Raw genomic sequence first — 21,380 nt, 5'->3', positions numbered from 1 at the left:
TGCACTGTCAGAGGGTCAGTACTGAGGGAGTGCTGCACTGTCAGAGGGTCAGTACTGAGGGAGTGCTGCACTGTCAGAGGGTCAGTACTGAGGGAGTGCTGCACTGTCAGAGGGTCAGTACTGAGGGAGTGCTGCACTGTCAGAGGGTCAGTACTGAGGGAGTGCTGCACTGTCAGAGGGTCAGTACTGAGGGAGTGCTGCACTGTCAGAGGGTCAGTACTGAGGGAGTGCTGCACTGTCAGAGGGTCAGTACTGAGGGAGTGCTGCACTGTCAGAGGGTCAGTACTGAGGGAGTGCTGCACTGTCAGAGGGTCAGTACTGAGGGAGTGCTGCACCGTCAGAGGGTCAGTACTGAGGGAGTGCTGCACCGTCAGAGGGTCAGTACTGAGGGAGTGCTGCACTGTCAAAACTCTGAGTGAGACTGGGAGCGTAGGGAAAGATTTTGCTCGAGTGTATTTATGATGTGCCTGCTTGTTTAACCACATTTAGGGAAACTGCCTCCCATTAGCTGAGATCTCAGCCATATTCTCGCTGCAGTTTCAACCTCTCCAACTGTACTCCCCATCTCTCCTCGTTATTCTGTGGACAATAACTGCCCTCTGGTGCCTGTTTCAGTCTGGCTAATCCGTGGCCTTTGGTAATGAATGGGCTATTTGTCTGGGGTGAGAATCACGGTAGAGCCCAACTAGGGCCCCCTATTGTTCAAATGAGTACACACCCTTCTGGAGGTCCTCACGTTTCAGACCATGTACAGTCTAATGCTTCCCTGAGCTAGCCTGGCCCATTTCTTCAATAGACGGGCTGAATGGAGCAGTTATGACCCCAGCCATGTCCAGGGGTGGAATCTAGGACTATCTTACTGTAGCCTCCAGCCTATCCCTCCCCACCCATTTCCTATCTCACTCTCCCTCCATTTCATTTCTTCTAACATTGTCCATTCTCCCTGTATTTTCTTCCTCCTAAATTCTGAATCCCTCCTCGGCCTACTCACTATTCCCCCTCACCGATTTCACACTGTGCTGAAACCCAGATTAGTCACATCGGCCCTAGCTTTCTTTCCCAGAGCCTCAAAAACACTCCTCACCTCCCTCAGCCACCATCCTTTGCCCCGCAGATACACAAGGGTTCAAGGCTCACACGGAGAGCCAACAGGAGATTAATTCGGCATGGAATTTATCCACACCTTCTCATCTGCTCCTTGCAACCTCATGCTGTCCTATAATTGATGTCCTGGCCCTCATCTGGTGTTTATAACTTCATGAAATGTTCTGTCAGCGCAGGCAGCATTTTTAAGGGTGATTTAGACCTTTTTTTCTATGTGAGAGTTTAAAATGAGTGAGAACAAATCAACAGCTCACTTTACACCTCTGTCCTCCATTGTAAACCTTCAGAGTTCTATTCCTGTAAAGGTCAGAAAAAGAAAGAGACAGTCATAGAGAGAGACGGGGAGAGAGAGGGGCAGAGGCAGAAGAGAGAAAAACTGAGAGAGCAGGAAAGAGACCGAGGGATTGAGAGAAAGAGTGAGGGAGAGTCAGATGAAAGAAAAAGAGGGACACTAAGTGACAAGGAGAGAGAGAGACACTGGGCAGAATTCTATACCCCTCCCTCTGTCGGGATTTTCTCATCTTGCTAAAGAGGCAGAGAGACCCAGGGAGAGCAGGAGATGGAGGGATAGACAGAGGGAGAACAACTGAGAGGGTGACATAGATTGAGAGAGTGAGCGAGAGAGTCTGAAAGAGTCAGAGATTACGAGAAAGATAAAGATGGGAAGAGTCAGAGAGAGTGGGTGGGACTTTGTGACCTTGCTTATCCCAAAACTGTAAGAACCCATCTGAAGTCAAGGGAACTTTCCATTGCCTACCCTGCGCCCACTCCAGTTTCTCTGGCAGCCAGGACAGTAAAACTCTGGCCAGTGGGTGAGGTTTTCCAGCCATGCTTGCCCCAAAGTAGGAAATTCCCACCTGATGTCAACGGACCTCCATGTAGTCTGCCAAATCCTCTGCCCCGCTCGCTATGATTCCCGTGGGGGAGCGGGATGGGAAAATTCCACCCAATGGATGGGATCTTCCACCCTCCCACTGTGTTTTGCGGCGATAGAGACGGCATGTCATTGGCCAATGGTGGGATCTCCTGGTCCCACCGTTGCTAATGGGGTTTCCCATTCTGTACACGCCTTCCGTCACCAGGGAACCAGCAGCGGAAGTTTGCCATTTGTCTCTTCAGCCCCGCCGAGGTTGCCATCGGCGGGACTGGAAAACTGAGAGACAGAAAGCCAAAGAAATAGATACTGAGGAGGTGAAAGTGTAAACAGGCTGTTAATCTGCTAGCATGTGCTTCACATACACAGCTGAGCCCTGCAACTTTCTCTGTTATATATAAAGGAGGATTAGTGATTAAGCGGCATCAAGTTGAGGTTTTACAAGGTTTTTAGCTGATTATCAACAAAGGACGGAGAGGGAATCTCTCAGAGGGATGGAGAGCATGAGGATGTAACAGAGACACAGGTTGGTGAGAGTAGAGATCATTAAAGGGTTAGGAAAGAGTTCTGAGAGAGATTGATGATAATTACACCATTAATATTGACAGAGGCTGTAAAGTGGTTTTGACTGAATGTTTTGTGTAAATTTTGATGTCCGTTTAATTTGCTTAATTTATTCAGTTGCAAGATGTGGGTGTTGCTGGCAAGGCCAGCATTTATTTGCGCTGTCTAATTGCCCTTGAGAAATTGGCAGACACCCATCTTTCAGACAACTGACTGGCTTGTTAAGCCATTTCTGAGGACAAGTCTAAGCTAATGGCCTTGCTGGAGGTTTAGAGACTGGCCTGGGTAACAGCTGAAGATCCTCTTCCCTGAAAGACATTAATGAACCAGATATCTCTTCAACCGACTCAAAATGTTGCCTCTATTCCCTCCCCACAGACGCTATCAGAACTGCTGAGGTTTTCCAGCATTTTCTGTTTTTGTTTCAGATTCCAGCATCCACAGGATTTTGCTTGTACCTTACCCTCTGACAGTGCAGCACTCCTTCAGTACTGACCCTCTGACAGTGCAGCACTCGCTCAGTACTGACCCTCTGACAGTACAGCACTCCTGCAGTACTGACCCTCTGACAGTGCGGCACTCCCTCAGTACTGACCCTCTGACTGTGCAGCACTCCCTCAGTACTGACCCTCTGACAGTGCAGCACTCCCTCAGTACTGACCCTCTGAGAGTGTGGCACTCCCTCAGTACTGTCCCTCTGACAGTGCGGCACTCCCTCAGTACTGACCCTCTGACAGTGCAGCACTCCTTCAGTACTGACCCTCTGACAGTGCAGCACTCCCTCAGTACTGACCCTCTGACAGTGCAGCACTCCCTCAGTACTGACCCTCTGACAGTGCAGCACTCCCTCAGTACTGACCCTCTGACAGTGCAGCACTCCTTCAGTACTGGCCTTCTGACAGTGCAGCACTCCCTCAGTACTGACCCTCTGACAGTACAGCACTCCCTCAGTACTGACCCTCTGACAGTGCAGCACTCCCTCAGTACTGACCCTCTGACAGTGCAGCACTCCAGTACTGGCCTTCTGACAGTGCAGCACTCCCTCAGTACTGACCCTCTGACAGTGCAGCACTCCCTCAGTACTGACCCTCTGACAGTACAGCACTCCTGCAGAACTGACCCTCTGACAGTGCGGCACTCCCTCAGTACTGACCCTCTGACAGTGCAGCACTCCTTCAGTACTGACCCTCTGACAGTGCAGCACTCCCTCAGTACTGACCCTCTGACAGTGCAGCACTCCCTCAGTACTGACCCCCTGAGAGTGTGGCACTACCTCAGTACTGTCCCTCTGACAGTGCGGCACTCCCTCAGTACTGACCCTCTGACAGTGCAGCACTCCCTCAGTACTGACCCTCTGACAGTGCAGCACTCCTTCAGTACTGACCCTCTGACAGTGCAGCACTCCCTCAGTACTGACCCTCTGACAGTGCAGCACTCCCTCAGTACTGGCCTTCTGACAGTGCAGCACTCCCTCAGTACTGACCCTCTGACAGTACAGCACTCCCTCAGTACTGACCCTCTGACAGTGCAGCACTCCCTCAGTACTGACCCTCTGACAGTGCAGCACTCCCTCAGTACTGACCCTCTGACAGTGCAGCACTCCCTCAGTACTGACCCTCTGACAGTGCGGCACTCCCTCAGTACTGACCATCTGACAGTGCGGCACTCCCTCAGTACTGACCCTCTGACAGTGCAGCACTCCCTCAGTACTGACCCTCTGACAGTGCAGCACTCCCTCAGTACTGACCCTCTGACAGTGCAGCACTCCCTCAGTACTGACCCTCTGACAGTGCAGCACTCCCTCAGTACTGACCCTCTGACAGTGCAGCAAGTGTATAACTTCACATTTTCCTGCATTATATTCCATCTGCCATGCATTTGTCCACTCACCTAACCTGTTTCTATTCCCCTGTAGATGCTCTGAGTAAATCTTACCACTCACCCTCCCACCTATTTTTACGTCACCTGCAAACCTGGCAATTGTATATTTGTCCAAGTTATTAATATAAATTGTAAATAATTGTGGCCCCAGCACTAATCTCCATCAGATTCCACTGGTTACAGTTTGCCATCCCGAAAATGCACTTCTTATCTCAAAAATTGTCTATCAGTTAGCTGGTCCTCTATCTATGCTAATGTACTTACCTCCAACACCATCAATGGGATTTTCCAGCCACGCTCGCCTCGAAATGAAAACCAGGGCCAGCACAGTGGTTAGCATTGCTGCCTCACAGCACAAGTTCGATTCCCGACTTGGGTCACTGTCTGTGTGGAGTCTGCACATTCTCCCCGTGTCTGTCTGGGTTAATTCCAGGTGGTCTGGTTTCCTCCCACACTCCAAAGATGTGCTGATTAGACTCATTGACAAATTGTCCTTCAGTGTCCCTGAACAAGCACCAGAGTGTGGCGACCAGGGGATTATCACAGTAACTTCACTGCAGTGTTAATGTAAGCCTACTTGTGACACTAATAAATGAAACTTTTAAAAAAAATTAAATCCTGCTCGAGTTCAATGGATCTTTGAGTTGTCTGCGCACCCCCCTCCTTTCCCTGCCCACTATGATTCCTGTGGAGGACGGGATAGGAAAGTACCCCCCCCACATGCGTTTTCTGAGGTCTGATGAGAGATCATCTGGGCTCGAAATGTTGGCTCAATTTTCTCTCCACAGATGCTGTCGGACCTGCTGAGATTTTGCAGCATTTTCCGTTTTTGTTTCAGATTCCAGCATCTGCAGTATTTACCTTTATCCATGGGTTTTTATCTTATTAAATAACCTTTTGTGCAATACCTTATTAAACACTTTTTAGAAATCCAAGTATATTGCATCTACTGGTTCCCCTTTATCTATCCTGCCTGTTACCACCTCAAAAAAAAATTCTACTAAATCTGTCAGGCATGATTTCCCCTTTATGAAACCATGCTGACTCAGCCTGATTATAATATTTTCTAAATGCTTTGCTCTTACATCCTTTGTAATGGGCGCTATCATTTTCCCAATGATATCAAGCTAACTGCCTCGAATGAAATGATATAATGGAAAGTACATTCATTGTGCACTCAGGATGGTACATGTGGAATGTAGATTAATGAGGATTAAATACAGTATATGTCCTGGAGGAACTATTTTTAGGGGGTTAAGTATAGTGTGTATTGATATATGCGTGCTATTCCTTTCATTTAGGCACTGTACCCCTTCTGCAGTTACAGTAACACCAGTTCAACCACTTGAGTTAATGTTGAAGAAGCAGTGGATCTGTAAGCTACATTGGAAGCTTGTAGCTGGATCAGTGGCCAATTATCTTGCGTTACAATTGAGCATTGAGCCATGAGCTGCCCATCACACTGGTTCACATCTGCATTCAGTCAGTGACTTGGGAGGACAGTGCAATCATTCTAAATATCGCAGATGTGACACATCGCAGCAACAATGTGCTTCATGTCAAAAGGTTACAATTCTGTTGGTGAATAAAACACAGCAGTTTAATTCCGCATTAGTTTAATTCAGAGTGGCATAGATTTCACAGAGGCAAATAGCCGTTTTAACCTTTCCACTGTGTGCGTGCTTTGCAATCTAACCTTACATATCAAATTGGAACAGTTGTGTTTGAAGGAAAACTATTTTCCTTGTGGGCTGGCTATTATTTATCCTTAACCAGCACTCCGCTGCCTCACAGTGCCACAGACCTGGGTTCGATACCTGCCCCGGGTCACTGTCTGTGTGGAGTCTGCACATTCTCCCCGTGTCTGCGTGATTTTCCTCTGGTTGCCTCCCACAGTCCGAAAAATGTGCAGGTTAGGCTGATTGGCCATGTTAAATTCTGAAAGTTGTTGTTTTCAAAACCCTCACATAGAGAGGAAATACAATGCTGAACAGAAGAAGGGTTTCCCTAGACCAGAAGAGGATTTATGGGCATAACTATACACTGGATCTAGCTCATAGTATTAGACAATATTGGATGCTGCTTGGGAAAGGGGTATTTCCCAGTAAAGGAATGTGAATAACTGGGACCAGGGGTTCAGTTCAGTAGTTAAATGTGCTGTCCTCGTGTGTTGTAGATTGTTGCATACTTTTTTTAAAGTTATTAAATATTTTTTATTGACTGATTGAAAGAAGACTGAACTGTTCCTCACTGGTTTGCATTTCTTTCTTCTTACAATACCAAATTGAAAATATACACCACTAAGAGGCAGTGTTCCAAGTTACCCCTTCTAGCTTGTGGGATACCCTCGCCTTTAACATCAGCAGAGTCCCTAACACCCAGCAAGACCCTCCGTTATACCAGGATGGAAAATAAACCTGGTCTCTGCCACTAACACTTACATCAAATGCCTCAGTGAAAGAAAACAGTTTGAATTTTGAGCTCTTGATGAACAGGAGGAGACAGATCAGTGATCAATAAAATAGTGCAAGGCACGGATGGGTTACTTCCTGAAGCGTGGAACATGATTCACAACATGAACGTTGCAACACCTTTTAGCTCATGGGCGACAAAAGAAACTGAGATTAAAATGGAGCTTAAAGGACAAAAACATTGGATGAGCTTTAGGTTCATAACCTGGTTGGGAACAACATTAGATACAAGAACACAAGAGGTGGGCTGCAAAAATGCAAAAGTATGTAAGAAGATTTACTGAGAATAGATTAGCGGATAACATAAAAGAGAACCCAAAAAATCTTAATGGAAGAGGGGTAGCCAAAGGAAAGAGAGGGTTAATGAGGGACCAGAAGAGAGATGTTCATAGAACATTAGAACACAGTACAGGCCCTTCAGCCCTCAATGTTGTGCCAACTATGTCCAATCCCAAGATCAAGCTATCTCCTCCCTATAATTCTGGGGTGCTCCATGTGCCTATCCAATAACCGTTTGAAAGTTCCTAAAGTGTCCGACTCCACTATCACAGCAGGCAGTCCATTCCACACCCCAACCACTCTCTGGGTGAAGAATCTACCTCGGACATCCCTCCTATATCTCCCACCATGAACCTTATAGTTATGCCCCCTAGTAACAGCTACATCCACCCAAGGAAATAGCCTCTGCACGTCCGCTCTATCAATCCTTCTCATCATCTTATAAACCTCTATTAAGTCGCCTCTCATCCTCCTCCGCTCCAAAGAGAAAAGCCCCAGCTCCCTCAACCTTTCCTCATAAGACCTACCCTCCAAACCAGGCAGCATCATGGTAAATCTCCTCTGCACTCTCTCCAATGCTTCCACATCCTTCTTTTAATGAGGTGACCAGAACTGAACACAATATTCCAAATGTGGTCTCACCAACATCCAGTATAGTTGCAGCATAACCCCACGGCTCTTAAACTCAAACCCCCTGTTAATAAACACTAACATACTATAAACCTTCTTCACGGCTCTATCTGTTCTTCCTGTGGCGACAGAGGGCACAGTTTTATTTATTTCCAAGATGTGGACATCGCTGGCAGGACCTTTATTGCCTCCCTAATTGCCCTTGAGAAGGTGGTGGTGAGCTGACTTCTTGAACCGCTGCAGTCCCTCTGGTGTATGTACACCCACAGTGCTGTTAGGGAGGGAGCTCCAGGATTTTGACCCAGTGACAGTAAAGGAACAGCGATATATTTCCAAGTCAGGATAGTGTGTGGCTTGGAGGGGAACCTTCAGATGGTGGTGTTCCCCTGTCTATAATTAGTCGATGCATTAAATTATTAATTTGCCTCTGACTTGACCAGAAAGGAGAATGCTGCCAACATCACAGCAAAAGAGGAGTTAGTAGAGAAATTGGACAAAATAGATAAAAGAGAATTTCTCAAAATGTTGACAGCGCTCAGGTTAAAATCTCACCTGGTCTGAATGGGGGGTATCCAGTGTTGCCCAGAGAAGAAAGGTGGAAATGGCAACTATTTCCAAATCTCCTTGGAGAATTGCAAACGTTACACATCCCTGTTCAAAACATGTGGGGAGGAAGGAGAGAGAAGCTGGAGTTCAGTAAGCCTAACGTCAATGGTGGGGAACTGTTTGCTGGCAAAAATCCAGGACAGAATGAACTGTCAGTTGGACAAATGTTGATTAATGAATGGAGTCCAGCAGGGAGTTGTTCAAGGCAAATTTGATCAAGTTATTTGATGAAGCAACATGACTGATATGTCTTCAAAAGATTTTCAATAAAATGCCTCTGGGATTAAAAAGGGACAGTGATATGGATAAGACATTGGCTTAGGGATAGCTAACAGAGGATAATGCTGAATGGTTGTAATTGAGACTGAAGGAAAGCAGTCTGGTGTTCTCCAGAGGTTTTTTTTTTGATATTTTTTAAGACACTTCCCTCAAGCCCAAAAGAATCAACCAATCGCCACCACATCTGCTTTCTTACCCTTAAGCAATTATTATCCAAGCTGCCAGTAGAAACTTGAATCTACAAATAAAGGTAGTCAAGCGTGTTGTTAAAAGAAGGTTCTTGGCCACATAAATAAGTAACAAAATTTAACAAAACAGTGGTAAAGAGAAGAGGAGCACGAGAGCAAAGGTCTCCGCTTGCAGACTGAAATTCCACCCAAAGACACACACATACTCAGATGGGAGATAGACACGCACGTGCTCAGGTGGGAGATAGACAGGCACGTGCTCAGATGGGAGATAGACAGGCACGTGCTCAGATGGGAGATAGACAGACACGTGCTCAGATGGGAGATAGACAGGCACGTGCTCAGATGGGAGATAGACACACACGTGCTCAGATAAGAGAAGGGCCTGCACGTGCTCAGAAGGTAGAAAGGCTGATGAGAACGCTGTAATTTTGCCAGTGCGCCTTTATTCCCACTGGTGTTGATTTTTTTGTTATCGAGTCTATTCCGAGATACTTTGCTAAATGCCAATATGCTCATCAAAAATAGTACCTTGATTGACAATCTCTATTCCTTCATCAAATGAACATTCGGGTTACTCAAAAAGTAAATAAAGAGAAATAGTTTCCAGTGATGAGAGAGTTATGAATCAGAGGGCACGGATTCAAGATAATTGCTAAAGAACCAGAGACAGTGTGAGGTTAAAGAGATGTCAGTGAGTTGTTATAATCTGGGATGTTCTCTCTGGAAGTGTGCTGGAAGGAAACACGTGCCATGTTATAGGAACGCTGCGCAGAATCACTTCCTTACCGCGTTCTGGCCTTCTACAGTTCAGTGGAATTCAGAATATTTAATTATGTTTCTGTTATCTGTCAGGTGTCCTGACCCATAACATTGTACAGCCTGTCTGTCACATGACAAACTGAGAGTGAGTTAATGAGCCTATTAAATCAAACTGGCAATTAGACTAAAAGCTGCTGTGACAGTCCTGATAGATGAAGGGATGATGAATCCATCGCGGAATCTGCTTCTCAGGAAACAAAGCAGCTTTGCGAAGCTGATGGGGCTGACAGCTGTCATTTGGAAGAGAGAAGAAGGAGGAGTTTTTTCAGCCCATCAGCCTCTCTGCACCGAAACATCATGGCTGAATGTTGTATCCTGCAGTGTTAGAGAGTTTCCACTTCTCCAGCTTCCACCCTAAACACGCTAAAGAACCCATTCCCTACGCACAAGCCCTCCGTAGACACAGGATCTGTTCAGATGCGAAGGATCACAACAGACACCTCCAGCTGCTGAAAGATGCCCTCATAAGAACAGGATATGGCGCTCGACTCATCGATCGACAGTTCCAACGCGCCACAGCGAAAAACCGCACCGACCTCCTCAGAAGACAAACACGGGACACAACGGATAGAGTACCCTTCGTCATCCAGTACTTCCCCGGAGCAGAGAAGCTATGACATCTTCTCCGGAGCCTTCAACATGTCATTATGAAGATGAACATCTCACCAAGGCCATCCCCAAACCCCCACTTCTTGCCTTTAAACGACCGCACAACCTCAAATAGACCATTGTCCGCAGCAAGTTACCCAGCCTTCAGGAGAACAGTGACCTTAACACAACACAACCCTGCCACAGCAACCTCTGCAAGACGTGCCAGATCATTGACATGGATGCTATCATCTCACACGAGAACACAATCCACCAGGTACATCGTACATACATTTGCAACTCGGCCAATATTGTCTACCTGATATGCTGCAGGAAAGGTTGTCCCGAGGCATGGTACATTGGGGAGACCATGCAGATGCTACAACAACAGATGAATGAAAACCGCTCAACTATCACCAGGCAAGGCTGTTCCCTTCCTGTTGGCAAACACTTCACGGGCATTCGGCCTCCGAGCTTCGGGTAAACGTTTTCCAAGGCAGCCTTCACAACACACAACAAAGCAGATTTGCTGAGCAGAGACTGATAGTGAAGTTCTGCACACATGAGGATGGCCTCAACCAAGATCTTGGTTTCATGTCACACTATCTGTAACCCCCATGCCTTGCCTGGGCTTGCAAAATCTCACTAACTGTCCTGTCTGGAGACAATACACATCTCTTTAACCTATGTTTAACCTTCTCTCCACTCACATTGTCTGTATCTTTAAGACTTGATTACCTGTAAAGATTCGCATTCCAACCATTATTTTGTAAATTGAGTTTGTGCCTTTATATGCCCTGTTTGTGAACAGAACTCCCACTCACCTGATGAAGTGATAGAGCTCCAAAACCTAATGGCTTGTGCTATCAAATAAACCTGTTGGACTTTAACCTGGTGTTGTGAGAATTCTTATTGTGTTAGACAGCAGACAGAATTCAGTGCTACAGAGAAAGCAATGTCCAGTGTTACAAAGTGATCAGAGTCCAGTGTTGCAGGCAGACAGAATCCAGTGTTACAGAGCAAGCAGTGTCCAGTGTCACAAAGCAAGCAGGGTCCAGTGTTAAGAGCAGACAGAATCCAGTGTCACAGAGCAGGCAGATTCCAATGTTAAAGCAGACAGTGTCTATTATTAGAGAGAAGCCAGACACCAATGTTACACAGCAGGCAGTGCCCAGTGATACAAAGAAAGCAGACTCCAGTGTTACAGAGCAGACAGAATCCAGTGTTACAGAGCAGGCAGTGTCCAGTGTTAAAGAGCAGACAGTGCCCAGTGTTACAGAGCAGACAGTGTCCAGTGTTAGAGAGCAGACAGTGCCCAGTGTTACAGAGCAGACAGAATCCAGTGTTACAGAGCAGGCAGTGTCCAGTGTTACAGAGCAGACAGAATCCAGTGTTAAAGAGCAGACAGTGTCCAGTGTTAGAGAGCAGACATCATTCTCAGAAGCAGAATATTGTAGATAATCTAGATGCTCACTTTATTTACAATTCCCAAACTGAACTGCTTGGATGTTTCTATAAAGTATTTATATAGTTTCATATTTAAATGACTTGTTTCAATAAAACATTTGTCAAATTTTGTAAAGTTTAATGGAAAACATTTGTTAACAAAGATAATGTTTAAACACAAATCTTTGATACCATGTTAACATTTAACGAAACATTTTAATTTGGCAGCTGCGCTGTGACATTTGGTTTAATTGCCTCACCTTTTCAAATTTCTTACAAAGTAGATTTTTTCTCTAAAACAACAATCAATAAAATATTTATTGATTTTTTTATGCATTTAGACAACAGTTCTGTTGTCACTAAATGAGGGCATTTGGGAGGGATATGGGGGGTTGGTGGTAAGGAGGGGAAGGAGGGAGGGTGGGAGGAAAGAGGAAAAGGGAGTGCAGACGGGGCAAAGGGGTGGAGGGGGATAAGGGGGAGGGTAAAGGGGAGGAGGAAAAGGGAGAAAGGGAGGGGGAGCTGAAGGGGGGAGAATAGAAGGAATAGCATGGGGAGGGTTTGGACATTAAAAAACTACATTTATATATAACCTGATTCTTCTGTGCCTACATTTTTGATTTGATTTGATTTATTGTTGTCACATGTATTAACATACAGTGAAATGTCTTGTTTCTTGCGCATTATACAAACAAAGCATACCATTCATAGAGAAGGAAACAAGAGAGTGCAGAATGCAGTGTTACAGTCATAGCTAGGGTGTAGAGAAAGACCAATTTAATGCAAGATAAGTCCATTCAAAAGTTTGACAGCAGCAAGAAAGAAGCTGTTCTTGAGTCAGTTGGTACGTGACCTCAGACTTTTGTAATGTTTTTCCCGATGGAAGAAGGTGGAAGGGAGAATGTCCGGGGTGCGTGGGATCTTTAATTATGCTGGCGGCTTTGCCAAGGCAGCAGGAAGTGTAGACAGAGTCAATGGATGGGAGGCTGGTTTGCGTGATGGATTGGGCTACATTCATGACCCTTTTGTAGTTCCTTCGGTCTTGGGCAGAGCAGGAGCCCATACCAAGCTGTGATACAACCAGAGAAAATGTTTTCTATGGTGCATCGGTAAAAGTTAGTGAGAGTCATAGATGACGTACTAAACTTTCTTAGTCTTTTGAGAAAGTAGAGACATTTCTTAAATATAGTTTTTGAGGCCTCAAAAGAACTTCAGTTAAGAAGTTAAAGATGTGATGCTCGAGAGGTGGTGGAACATGATTCCAGATTTTCAATCTGCACTGGACTTTGCAATGCCTATCAGAGATAGGATTCACATCAGCTTATAGGAAGCTCAACGAATATACTTTCCTCAAGCATTTGAGCGAGCCAAGTTGCAAAAGTATCAACGTTGCATCAGGAAGACTCTTAAATTTGGGACAAATATTGCTTAAAATACCAACAAAATCCAAATGAACTTCTGCCAAAATTTATTTCAGACACTAACATCAACCTTTTAAAAATTAAAGTGTCACAAGTAGGCTTACATTAACACTGCAATGAAGTAACTGTGAAAATCCCCTAGTTGCCATGCTCCGGCACCTATTCAGGGTACACTGAGGGAGAATTTAGTATGGCCAATGCACCCTAACCAGCGCGTCTTACAGCCTGTGGGAGGAAACCAGAGCACCCAGAGGAAACCCACGCAGACACGGGGAGAATGTGCAGATTCCACTCAGACAGTGACCCAAGCCCAGAATCAAACCCGGGTCCCTGGCGCTGTGAGACAGCGGTGCTAACCACTGTGCCACCATGCCACCCTGGCACAATTGGCTTAAGTCAGGATTCGGGTTAGAGGTTATGGGTCAAAGTGAATGTTTTACGTTGATGATAGTTAAAGATGATAGTTAAAGGCTTTAAGCAATTTCAGAGGCAAGGAAAGTGAACTGGGGGGAGGAGAGAATAAATGGGAGACCTGAAATAGAGTGGAAGACCAGAGAGATTAAATGATGAATGGGGAAGAAAAGATCTTGGGGACATTGCTTGAAAAGAGATCTCCCATTTAAGATGGGGACAAAGAGGTTTTTCCTCAGAAGGTTGTGAATCTGTGGAAATCTTTTCCCCTGAGAGTGGTCACTGAATATTTTTTAGGCAGAGGTCGAAAAGTTCTTGACTATTTAGGTATCAGGGATAGGCAGGATTGTTCATGGAACTGTAGAATCCCTATTATGCAGGAAAAGACCATTCAGCCCATTTAGTCTGCACCAACTTTCCAAAAGAGCATCTTACCAAGGCCTAGCCTATTCCTGCACATTTACCATGGCCAAGCCACCTAACCTACGCATTTGGACATTAAGGAGCAACTTAGCATGGCCCACCCACCTAACCTGCACATCTTTTGGAGCGTGGGAGGAAACTGGAGCACCCAGAGGAAACCCACGCAAACACAGGGAGAATGTGCAAACTCCACACAGACAGTGGCCCAAGGCCGGAATCGAACTTGGGTCCCTGACATTGTGAGGCAGCAGTGCCAACCACTGTGCTTCCCACTTCTAGTATTCCCAGGCAGTCTCCTATCCAAGTGCCAGTTTGAATAGCAGAACAAGCCCAAGAGGCTTGAATAGCCTACCCCTGCTCTGAATTGGTACGATTATGTGAACATGTAAGGAAAATGAGTGCTATAATGGGAGAAATAGAGAAACAAAAGATGTCTGCCATCACAGGCAGATTAAGCTATGGACCAAGTGCTAGTAAATGGCATGAGAATAGATTGGTATTTGATGGTCAGCATAGATATGGTGGGCCGAAGGGCCTGTTTCTGTGCTGCAGGACACTATGACTCTCTGACAAGGAATGCTAAGTCCATTTATTATGGAGTCAAATGAGTCCATCAGCAAACACACCCATTGAAAACCAATACAGAAGGAGCTCTGTATGGCCAGAGGTACACTACTGAGGGAATGCTGTATTTTCAGAGATAAGAGGGTCAGTACTGAGGGAGTGCTGCACTGTCAGAGGGTCAGTACTGAGGGGGTTCTGCATTGTCAGAGGGGCAGTGCTGAGGGAGTGCTGCACTGTCAGAGGGGCAGTGCTGAGGGACTGCTGCACCATCAGATGGTCAGTATTGAGGTAGTGCTGCACTGTCAGAGGGACAGTACTGAGGGAGTGCTGTACTGTCAGAGGGTCAGTACTGAGGGAGTGCTGCACTGTCAGAGGGACAGTACTGAGGGAGTGCTGCACTGTCAGAGGGTCAGTACTGAGGGAGTGCTGCACTGTCAGAGGGTCAGTACTGAGGGAGTGCTGCTCTGTCAGAGGGTCAGTACTGAGGGAATTCTGCACTAGAGAAGGTAGCATCCTTCAGGTTCTATGCACAAAAGAGGTCCAATGAGTCCTCTGAGATGGATGTAAAAGTGGAGCAGAGGAGATTTTCTCATCACATGGTGAATGTTTTATCCCTCGATGAACATTGGTACACAGTATGTGGTTTCTATCGCAAACTCATTACGGGATCTTGCTGTGTTCGAATTGGCTGCTGCGTCTCCCACATTATAACAGCCAATGCACTATAAAAATTCTTGATTGGAAAAAAAACATGTTGGGATATTCTGAGGTGATGGAAAGCGCTATAGAGGTGTTAGTTCTCCCACGTACTGGAGGCTTTGTTACAGGAGCAGTGAGATACTAACTGTGCACTCTAGGATTTAGCTCCAGGGAAATTTGTTTGCAATTCATCAAATTCTAAAACACATAAACAATAACAAAGAATGGATTTATGAGTCCTGCGATAATCACTCATCAATATGTCTGAGAATACAGACTGATTTCCCAAGGGGGCAATTTTTCACAAGGACTGTGTGATGGGAGCTCATGAGAGATGAGTTTTGCCGTCTGTATTTTAAGATACTTTGGTCATGAATCAAGTGGCTCTCAGTGAAAAATGGTAAATGATGCTCATTGAAAGGTGGAGAAGACGCCACCCGATAGGTCCTCAGTGGCACAGCTCAGTAAATTCCACAGACTCGCAGACTCTTGTCTCCATTAATCCTGATTCCTATTTTCCTGTACCTCTGCTGTGCAATGAAGCATGCACCTCTCAGTCGCCACATGAATGGCCATGGTAGACCCTTCACATTGTCACCCTCGATATCTGGCCCACCTGAGCAGGAGAGTGGGTGTTTTCTGAGCTCAGGTAGTCAGACACAGAGTCTCTGTCTCACAACGTACAGCCGTATGGACCCACAAACCTGTTCTGCTAGGCAATCTGATCATGGCTGATCTGGATCTCAGTTTCATTAATGGCCTGAGCTCCATATCCCCTGATACATAGATGTAGAAAATAGGAAAAGTAGGCCATTCAGCCCTTCCAACATTTAACACAATCGGGTCTATCTCAGTGTCATACTCCAACTCTCCCCCATACCCTTTACACCTGTAAAGTCTACCCTAGTTCTGCGATGGCCGAGTGTTTACGCATTGGACTTGAAATCCAAGGGGGTCTCCCTGCGCAGGTTCGAACCCTGCTCGCAGGGATAAACCATTTAGGGTGACACGGTTGCACCGTGGTTAGCACTGCTGCCTCACGGAACCAGGGACTCAGGTTCAATTCTCAGTTTGGGTCACTATCTGTGTGGAGTCTGCATGTTCTCCCCGTCCCTGCATGGGTTCCCTTTGGGTGCTCCAGTTTCCTCCCATAGTCCAAAAGAGGTGCTGGTTAGGTGGATTGGCCATTGGAAATGTGTGAGGTTACCAGGATAGGACAGGGCAGAGGAACTGGGTCAGAAACTCTGCCAGAGAGTGGGTGCAGGCTCAATGGGCTGAATGGCCTCTTCTGTACTGTAGGGATTCTATGATTGCTTGAGGACAGCTTTCACATGGGTATCGTGTTTGAGCTGTAACAGGGCTTTAGCATGGCCCTGGTGTGTCTGGGAAAGAGTGGCTGTGTTGACGAGGGCAGGCCCTGTGGTGGCAGATTTCACGGCAACATGGCAGCTGGTTGGCCCTCCAGGGGTAAGAAGGTCAGCGAGGTGGGTGTACAGTAATCTTTCCAATCCCAGGCACAATACTCTAGAAGATTCTTGTCTGATCGAACCACCTGGGCTCCCAAACTGTGTGACTGTGGATAAAGGAGATGTTTGTGATATTCTCAAAGCCCCGTGTGTGTGCAAGGTACCGAAATTGAGTGGCAATGAGTTTGTGAGTGTTGTCTGTCATGAGTCTCCGTGGGAGGCTGTTTACGGCAAACTGTCTCTTTAGTTTGAGTTACTCGTCATGTTTGTCAGGTGGTGCGGTTCAAACCACCTGGAATATCGATTAAGACTAATTTCACTTGAAAATATCACTTGGAAATGTCAGCTGCCGTGGGTGACCATGGGAAGTCAGAATCTCGTGTAGATGCTGCGGCTCCTTTGCTTGATGCGGCCTGAGTACATTGCACGGTGCACATCTGGAAACTTCCCTGTCCCTGCCTGTATACCTGGGGGGCCAGTCCAGGGATCCCTTGGCCCTCCAAGTATCTAGTTGTTGCTAACCTGGATTGCCCTTGGTGCAGCCGTGTGTAGTACCTCGGGAAGGAGCTGGGGTCCAGTGCTGGGTCTAGATCCCCCTAGCGTTTGGCTGTCCAGTTCATTACACATTGCTCCAGTGTCGATCTTCACCTTCGGTATTGCGTTACTGCAAATCATGTTGAGAGTGGCGGAAGTCTCACCATTTTCTGTGATGTGTCAAAACTCTTGCAATGGAGTCCGACTGAAGACGCAGTGGTTTTGCTACTTTGGCTGTGCTCCAGTACACCCATCTTGCTGACCCTCCTACCCCTGGAGGCCATGTAGCTAATGACAGAGGAAAGCTGTTGTGGTTTTGATCTACAGCATTTAGTGAGGCAGTTCCACATGTGTTGCATCTTTTACCACATGAGAAACAAGCTGTTCTGTTCTGGGTGTGACGGCCGTTGCAGTTGGAACAGGGTGTCTTCCGTTCTCTGAATACTTCTATTTGTCACCTAAGATCTCTACCTCATTCTTCTGATTATTTATTTAACAAACGAATGCTGATGGTTTTTTTTATAACATTAGATCTGTCTCTGCTTGCGGAATAGATCACTGTGGATCCCACAAACTATTCGATCCCTGACTAGCTCGTCAGTGGGAGTTCCAAACATACATTCTTTTGCTAAGATTTTCAAGGTGGCCGTGTAAGATTGTGAAAATTCATCAGCTCCTTGGTTCAATGCATGTCTGTCAAAGATTATATTTTTTTAACCGGAAGACAAATATTCTCGTACATTTTTAGAACTATTTCCCCTTTCTCCTTCTCCATCTGGGAAACACGTGACTCGAATTTCTCAGTAGCCTCAGGGCCTGCCAGGTTTAATAAGGTGTTGGCTTGTACCTTTTTTGACTCATCAGATAATGCAGCACCGCATTAAATATGCCACTCCTTCTCGAAATTTTCCCAACTCTCTGCAATGTTTTCATCAAAAATGAGGAGGTCAAAATCCTTGTGCCTTTCTGCCAACTCCTGAGGCCATGTAAATGAGGTTGGTTTTCGAAACACTAACAACAAGGACTTGTACCAAACAGTACTTTATTCACCATCTTAGCTGTTACTCCAAGCTTGTACTCCCAGGGGGAGCTTCTGCTCTCCTGACACGTGAGTCTTTTTGTATCTGCATCACCATGCGATCACTTAGTCACATGGTCATGACCCCAGTTCATCCTCCCCCTTCAGAGTTCTCTGTAGCCTTGAGTCATCCTTGATTCATCCCACCAGCCTGTCTGCATCTTCTCCGAGTGTAAACTGTCTGTCACAATTCCAAGTTTTTGTAGCATCTGAAAACTTTTGGAGTTTTAGCCTGGACCCCCAAGTCCAAGTCATGAACCCATATTAAAAGCAGCAGTGGTCCTAGCATTGAATCAACTCTGTACTTCACTTCAATCTAAAAGATAAAGGAGTGATCGTACCCAAAACATTCTGAATGCCAAATGTGCACAAAATGGGAAAGTTTTAGGTCTTTTTGGGGGGAGCAAGTTTAAAAATCCAATCTTATATCACTGTGCAAAATATGATGCACAATCTGTTTCCTGTCAGCAGGGGAAGGGGGTGGGGCCTAAGCTCACTGGAAAGCTGGCTGCTAGGGCCAGAGGGCACAATTGCACATGCACAAATCTCTCTCTGTTCTGTGCAATGCACAGATGTTGAGTGAGGACCCATCTCAGTTTCAACTGGAACACCCTGTGCAGCCAAACAGCCAAATCCGCAAGACAGTTGTGGGTTGGGAGAGGCGTTGAGTGGTGGGCAGGAAATCAAAGTCTGCCAGGGTAGTTGGCCACCACCACCACTTTATTTGGATCATTCATCAAGAGAAAGTTTTCGTGGCATACCCGATTGTGATTAAGGGTCTAAACCAACAATAAAACTTCCTTCCTCCTGGATTTCCTACGCTTGTCTCAGACGGAGCACTCTCAAAGACAAGTCAGAATGTGGGGGCCGTTCCAGAAAACCCACTCATAGCCTGAGCTAAACCTGAGGCCCAGAACTCTCCATTCACCTGACGAAGGGCAAACCCCGAAAGCTTGTGAGTTTACTATCAAATAAATTGGTTGGACTTAAGCCTGGTGTTGTCAGACTTCTTACTGTGTTTACCCCAGTCCAACGCCAGCATCTCCACATCATTGAGACAATTCACACCTCTTTAACTTATACTCCACCCTCTCTCCACTCGCATTGACTGCGCCTGGAAAGACCTGATTACTGTGTTAAGAATCACATTCCAACTATTATCTTGTAATTAAATCTGTGTCTCTATATGCCCTGTTTGTGAACCCAACTCTTCACTCATCTGATGAAATAAACCTATTGGACTTTAACCTGGTGTTGTGAGACTTCTTACTGTGCTTACCCCGTCTAATGCTGGCATCTCCACATCATGGCTTCTCAGACTAGGAGACCAAAACTGCACACAATACTCAAGGTGTGGCCTCACCAACGCCCTGTATAACAGCAACAAGACATCCTTATTCCTGTACTCAAGTCCTTTCGCTTTGAAGGCCAGCATGCCATTAGCTTTCCTCATCATCTGCTATACCTGCATGCCTACCTTCAGTGACTGTTCCACTATGACACACAGGGGATAATGTTGCACTTCTCCCTTTCCTAAACTGCCACCATTCAGACAGGAATATTCCTTCCTGATTTTTTGCCATTAAAGTGGATAACTTCACATTTATCCACATTATATTGCATTTGCCAAATATTTGCCCACTCAGCCAGCCTGTCCAAGTCACCCTGAAGCCTCTCAGCATCCTCCTCACAGCACACACTGCCTCCCGGCTTAGTGTTGTCTGCAAATTTGGAGATATTGCATTCAATTCCTTCGTCCAAATCATTAACATATATTGTGAATAGCTGGGGTCCCAGCCTTGAACACTGCGGTACCACACTAGTCACTGCCTGCCACTCTGAAAAGGATCCGTTTATTCCCACTCTCTCCTTCCTGTCTGCCAACCAGTTCTCTGTCCACATCAATACATTACCCCTAATACCATGAGCTTTCATTTTGCTCACTAACCTCTTGTATGGGATCTTGTTAAAAGCCTTTTGAAAGGCCAGACACACAATATCCATTGGTTCAACCTTGTCCACGCTACTGCTCACATTCTCAAAAAATTCCAGATTTGTCAGGCACAATTTCCCTTTAGTGAATCCATGCTGACTTGGACCAACCCTGTCACCTTTCCAAATGCTCAGTTATTACATCCTTAATAATTGACTCCAGGATTTTCCCCACCACTGATGTCAGGCTAATCGGTCTATTTCTGTTTTCTCTGTCCCTCCTTTTTTAAAAAGTGGGTTTACATTAACTACCTTCCAATCCACTGGAACCCTGTTTTCTCTCTCACTCCTTTTTTAAAAAGTAGAGTTACATTAACTACCTTCCAATCCATTGGTACTCTTCAAGAGTCTACAGAATGCTGGAAAATGGTCACCAATGCATCCACTATTTCTAGGGCCACTTCCTTAAGTTCCCTGGGATGCAGGGAAGCCTTGGGAACTTATCAGGTTTTAATCACAGCAATTTCCCCAGTGCAATTTCCTGACGAATAAGGATCTCCTTCAGTTAGTTCTTTCTTCAGGCTAGACTCTCTGTCGCTGAGTATTTCTAGAATGTTCAGGTGAAGTGATTAGAAATATAGATCAGGGTGAAAATAATTCCTTAGTTCTGCTGGACCTCCCAATATGTGCAGTTTCTATTTCACATTTCCAAGGAACTTCTGTCCTTGGAAATGTGAGGGAGTTGAGGGGGTTGAACTATGAGGTGAGGCTGAACAAACTAGGGGGTTGAGCTACGAGGAGAGGCTGAATAAACTAGGCTTGTACTCGTTAGAGTTTAGAAGAATGAGGGGAGATCTCATTGAGACGTATAAGATGTTGAATGGGATGGATAGGATAGAGGTGGAGAGACTCTTCCCGCTCAGAAAGGACAGTAGGACTAGAGGGCACAGCCTCAAGATAAAGGGGGGGGCGGTTTAGAATGGAGTTGAGGAGGAACTTCTTCACTCAAAGGCTGGTGAATCTCTGGAATTCTCTGCCCGTTGAAGTGGTGGAGGCTGCCTCGCTCAATATATTTAAGACGCGGGTTGATAGGTTTTTGATAGGCAAGGGGATTAAGGGT

Source organism: Carcharhinus amblyrhynchos, chromosome 13, assembly GCF_965287045.1.
Source record: "Carcharhinus amblyrhynchos chromosome 13, sCarAmb.v2.hapA, whole genome shotgun sequence".
Taxonomy (NCBI): Eukaryota; Metazoa; Chordata; class Chondrichthyes; order Carcharhiniformes; family Carcharhinidae; genus Carcharhinus; species Carcharhinus amblyrhynchos.
The sequence above is the reverse complement of the archived record's forward strand: the minus strand, read 5'-3'. Positions refer to the sequence as shown.